The following is a 6,217-nucleotide window of genomic DNA, read 5'->3' on the forward strand; positions in this document are numbered from 1 at the left end:
GTACAAAAAAATTTAATGGTAAAATATGTACAATAAAAAGTTTAATAGTATAATGTGTACAAAAAAAAGTTTAATGGTATAATGTGTACATAATAAACAGTAAAATCCACATCAACAGCCACGTAACATGACACGTGGCGGGTGACCTATTATTACTGGTAACATAATGATATTTTTTTGAACAAAAGTAAAGTTTAATGGTCATATGTATAAAAACAATATAATTAATTGGTGATATATATAAAAAAAATTTAATGATATTTTTTATAGAATTCTATTACTTCGTTACCTTACAGGTCAAATTTTTTTTTTTATTCTTTACATTCCTGGAAGCAAGAAGAAGTCGTGTCCGAGTTTTTATCCTTATTATATCTATTTGAATTGTTTTAAATTTAATATATATTTTTTATTATCTTGAACATTAAATGAGATCTATGCCAGATATAATATAACCCCACAAATTTTGGGACAATGAATCATCGGAGGGGCCGGGTTGAATGAAATGGATTCACTTCCAATCTTGACTGTTCTTGAAGAGTCCAAAGTATCGCCACCACCAGCCACCGTAGCCAACAGATCACTGCCTCTAACTTTCTTCGACTTCTTATGGCTAACCACCCCTCCGATTAACACTCTCTTCTTCTACGAGCTCCCAATCACCAAAACACACTTCACTGAAACAATCACTCCCAGTCTGAAAAATTCGCTATCAATCACCCTTCAACATTTCTTTCCTTTCGTTGGTAACTTGATCATATATCCTTCTCGTGCTCAAAACCCAGAAATCCGATATGTTGAAGGCGATTCTGTGGAGGTTACGTTTGCAGAATGTAACCTTGATTTCAACGATCTTATAGGAAACCATCCTCGAGAATGTGACAAGTTTTATCATCTTATACCTCTTCTCCGACGCACTGCTGAAGTTTCCGATTTCATATCAATCCCAGTCTTCTCCGTTCAAGTCACACTTTTTCCCAACTCCGGATTCTCTATTGGAATGACGAATCACCATAGCCTTGGTGATGCTAGCACCCGGTTTTGTTTCTTGAAGGCGTGGACATCCATAGCTCAATCTGGCACAGATGAGTTCTTTCTAGCTAATGGAAGTATGCCTGTTTATGACAGAGTTCTCAAATACCCGAAACTAGATGAAAGCTATCTGAAGAGCCAAAAGGTTGAAACTTTTGACAATGAGTATCAACTTGCAAGTCTTTCTGGGCCAACTGATAAAGTTCGAGCCACGTTTATCTTGAAACGAAGTGTCATCAATCGGTTGAAGGAATTGGTTTCAAACCAACTACCAACGTTAGCATATGTATCATCTTTTACTGTTGCATGTGGTTATATCTGGAGTTGCATCGCAGAATCACGAAACGATGAACTGGAAGTATTTGGTTTCACCATTGATTGCAGGGCACGTTTGGATCCACCGATTCCTGCGGCTTACTTTGGAAACTGTGTCACGTAATGTTTGGCTATGGAGAAAACAAAGCTTTTAACAGGAAAAGAAGGATTCGTGACTGCTACCAAGTTGCTTGGAGAAAGCCTACATCAGGTCTTGACTGATAAGGATGGAATCGTGAAAGATTATGTGCCGTTGGACAATTTGTTTGCCGAGCTGAAGCCAACAACAGCTATGGGGGTTGCTGGAACACCAAAGCTCAAGTTTTATGATTTGGATTTCGGATGGGGGAAGCCCAAAAAGCACGAAACCATTTCCATAGATTATAGTGGATCCATATCTGTGAATGCCTACAAAGAATCCAACGAAGATCTGGAGATCGGCGTCTGTCTTTCGGCTACTGAGATGGAGGCTTTTCTTAGTATTTTTGATCATGGATTGAAAGCTTACATTTAGATTGATCAAATTAATCTTGTTTGCTTTTTTTTTTTCTTTTCTTGTTGCGTCGTTGAATAATGATGTTTTAGTTTATGAGAGATTTACGCATGTTTGAGATCAATTATAAAAAAAAATGAAACATATAATAATTTATTTATTGTTTGATTCATCTAGAAACATTAGTAATCCTGTTGTCTTCTTTTGATGGAATCAATCTAGAAACTTTGTATACTTTTAATTATATTAAATTTACTATTTTTTTATTACTGCTGAACATAAAATTTGGCTTTGAGATTGGTGCCAACTTATTTTACTTAACGTCCTTTAGTATATTAAAAGTTTACGATATATTTCTAGTTTTATTCTAATATAGGGCGTGAATTTTGCCATAAATCCTGATGTTGGTGATGAAGTCAATCGTCTTGCTCCAGGTTGGCGTCAATTGCCAATTTATGCTTGGTAGACTATGATTTCCCACTTTTCGATCTTTGGGCAATGTTGTGCGATATTATCAACTTCATATTTCCCAAATTTCGCCCAATGGGTTTCGGAAGATTGTATGTTTTGCAATGTTGTGTAACCTTACTCTTTTCCGTTACTTTTATTGCACCATGTCTAGAGGTGATTGGGTTGCTTTCTCTAGTCGTCTAGGACGACAAGAGCTTTAATGTGGAACCCAAGAGTCGATCAAACATTGTAAAGATGAGTTTTTCTTGTCATGAATAGGGCCTTTCATGTATGGAGGTCAAATTTGGTGTTACTAAGGCTAGGAGGAGTGGTAACACTCCTAGCACCTTGCCACATCATCTTTTTATGTGTCATGCCATTTTTCTCTCTTAACACCTTATTCTTAGCATTTGGAAGCGAGTCATAACACTCCATTTTTTTTATTTTAAAATTTAATTAACAAAAGTGCAATATATTTTACATTTAGACCAAACACATATAACAAAAGTGCAACATCTATTTGTGCAGTACAATAGACCTAACACCTATACAAAAAAGTTTTAAATAACACATTTAGATAAAATTCATATCAATACCCACAAAAACCTACAAAATCACATGGAACAATGTTTTTGTGCATTATTTGAAGCAAAAATCCCCACCAAATCAACCTGCTTTCTTCAATTCCTCAACAGTTTCCTTTTGCTTGACAGTATCACCACTTAAGTCCCATGTTAACACAATAAATAGATGTGAAAGGAACTCCATTTTTGGCATTTATCTAACATAAATATTAACAAGTCAAGGGGTACTGAGATACGATTCGAATGGGAGAGGCCGAGAAGGACATGTTGTATCCAGAAATCGGGAGTTCAAAGAAAGATATTGACATGAGAGAGTCGACTCCTTGTCTTCTACATCTTTAATCGTTCATCTTTCTAGGAATCTATTGGCGATTACAAATTTCATCTTTTCAATTTCCTGCGCCCTAGTTTCCATAGAATCACAGAAATTAGATTAGGCTATCCGGAGTGGAAGCCTTTTCACGCGTGAAAAGCTGATGTGGAGGGGCCAAGACGCGTGAACACCATTTCCTAGCCCCGGTGGTTTGGTTGTGGCGTCTTGGTGAAGACGCATGAAGACGGATGATCTCATTGGCTAGCTTTTCTTCCCCTCACATTTTTTCTTTCTCTCTCTCCTTCTTTTTGCCTCTTCACACCTTAACCACTAGTGAATACCATTTCCACAAGGTTGTGGAAAGGGTAAATAATGACATGTCATCTTCTCCACACTAGAATCACTCGTGACCACTCCATGCAGCCTTATCAAGCGAGAACCATACAATTGCACAGAAAACCTAAATTATCCCTTTGTGCAATTTCTTTAATCGTTCTCCCTCTGTGCAATTTGTTATCTTCAATTCCGAATTTAATCAAACTTATTCTCGTTGGAATCATACAATTGCACAGAAAACCTAAATTATCACCCAAAAAAAGAAGAAGGGGACCGTGTGTGTTTCTCCTTGGGCGACGGAGCAGAAATGAAGAACGCGATGATAATTTCGGACCTGTAATCAACGATGAAGAAGAAGGGGACCGCTCCACCAATCAGCTCCCACCCTCACCTTCTCTCACTTCTCGCCAAAATTGTAACGAGGATCGGATGGCAACCCCCTAGCGAGCGCTAGGGGGCGCTGTTCATGGCTCGCTAGCGAGCGTAGCGAGTGGGCTTAACATCCCCGCTCCGCTTAGCCTAAAGGTTGTGCTACTAATTCGGCCCTCACCCTTTCTAAGGAGCATGATAACTACGCTACTCTTCTTGCTGCTAATGTCATTAAATTGTCTAAACCTGACGAGACATACTTAGGCATGGTTGGTTTGAGTCTGTGTTGGAACTTTAAGGGGAAACGATAGTTGTGTCTTGTTGATAACAAACATTTTAAACGGCTAACTTTGTTGAGGAGAGGATGTCCAGAAAAATGTGTTAAACTGCTGACTTTGTTGAGGAGGGGATGTATTTATGGCTTAGTTACCTACGATGAAGCGACAACTTATGAATTTATGAGTACTAGCGTCTTAGATACTTTGTTGGAACATGAAACCGAATCTGGTCTTGGTGGCTCTGATGGCTTGGCTGATGTTGCAAATACAACCGGCAAAGGGAGGGGTCGAAATCCCTTTAAGCCATTCAAAAAACATTAGACTGGACAACTATTAATCCTTCAAAATTCCCCTCTTAACTTGTGGAGGAAAGCTTATCGATTTTGGATAAAGTATTAAAAGTATCTCAAAATAAACTGATTGACAATCCTAATCCTAGTGCATCTTCTCCTATGGGTATGGCTGATAATCGCACGATCTATATTCGACCAATTAAACATATTTAGTTCGTTTACATAAGTCCTTAAGGTTGTATATGTGCCCTTACATTACAACTGCCATTTGGAATTGAATTTGAGAGGTACATTAATCTTTAATTTGTTTTCAACTTTATTTTATTATTGCTAGAGTGCTTTGTTTTGTCTTCGTTACCATTGTGGCAATGATATTGTCATATTACAGGCAGATCACCAAACTAAAAAAACATTTTTAGCAAAAAATACGGTAACCACCATCCTATCCATAGATGATTTGATCAAACAAGTAAGGCGTGACATGTACTTGGATTTTCATTTGCGGAGGAAAGTTCTAAACGTATGGAATAAAGTTAGCAATGGATTCAATAAAAATATGGACCTAACCATATAGCTTAAGGACTTCCCTAACAACACCAAAAAAAACTAAATGTATTTATATGTTTACTAGATATTTTCGATCTTATCAATGAAAGGACGAAAGAAAGAAATATGTATCTGATGATACTCATGAAGGAAAGAAGATGTTTGTTGTTTTGTTATCTTTAAGTATATGTTCTTTTGGAAAATATGAAGTTTATGAATCTATGAAAATATCTTTTGCTAAATATCATATCTTTATGCTTTAAATACAATGGCTACCAACAAAAATTGGTTAGATATCTAACATTTCACGCGTCGTAATTCCTAGAATCAATTGGCTTGTTTCTCTTTGAAGCAGTATTGTAAAAGTTGGTCGAGTACTCGAAATTGGATATATATCGAGGTAGTTATCTAAGAATCCGACAATTAAACTTGGAATTAGTTAAACTCGGAGAAAATCGGTCCAACTCGTCAAACTTAGAAAAACTCAGTCAAACTCGAAAAACTTGGTGAAACTCAGAAAAACTCGGTCAAACTCGAGATTTTTTTGAAAAAAATTATAATTGTTATGGATATTCATCTATTTTTTATAGATTGTAATAAACTTATGATATTTTTTAGGGAAAATGATACATTAGCCCAACAATATATTTCGAATTTACCCATTCACTCTCTTAACTTATTTTCATCCTTTTTGAGGGAATAAACTTGTTAGTGACATGTCCTTTTAGTCACCCGAATCTACTTTAGCCGGTTAATAGCGACACGTTAGCAAATTAAGCCACATCAACTTTGACGTGGAGTAAACGACGTTTTGAGTATACAATCTTAACCTCCAATCTTCTGATTGTTCATTACCCTAGGCCCTTTAAGTAAACTCTTTGTTCCCTAAAAGGATTATTCCCACAAAGTTTGTTTCCTTAATTCCGCACAGCATTTCCCACCCTAACTACGTCAAAATGCCTTCTGTTAATTCTCCGCGTCGTAGCTGATCATTCCAAGATTGTCGTCACATCGACGAGAATGGCTCAAATAGAGCCCGACCACAGGACATCCAGATAACATTCCTCCAACTGTAGCTAGAAGTCTCCCTTATCAGGTAGGAAATCAATGATGACTTAAGTGATTTAAGGGGCAGTTTGTGTAGGGACATGGATGCGCTAAATAGTGAAGTCGATGATGTTAGGGTAGGATTGCTAGATGTGTCACACATG

General features: G+C 37.1%; 1 pseudogene; it reads left to right on the forward strand.

The window, feature by feature from the left end:
• Positions 1-453: 453 nt before the first annotated feature.
• Positions 454-2,009, forward strand: LOC145128392 (malonyl-coenzyme A:anthocyanin 3-O-glucoside-6''-O-malonyltransferase pseudogene; annotated as a pseudogene).
• Positions 2,010-6,217: the final 4,208 nt, after the last annotated feature.

Source organism: Lactuca virosa, chromosome 8, assembly GCF_052849685.1.
Source record: "Lactuca virosa cultivar CGN04683 chromosome 8, Lactuca_virosa_CGN04683_v6, whole genome shotgun sequence".
NCBI lineage: Eukaryota > Viridiplantae > Streptophyta > Magnoliopsida > Asterales > Asteraceae > Lactuca > Lactuca virosa.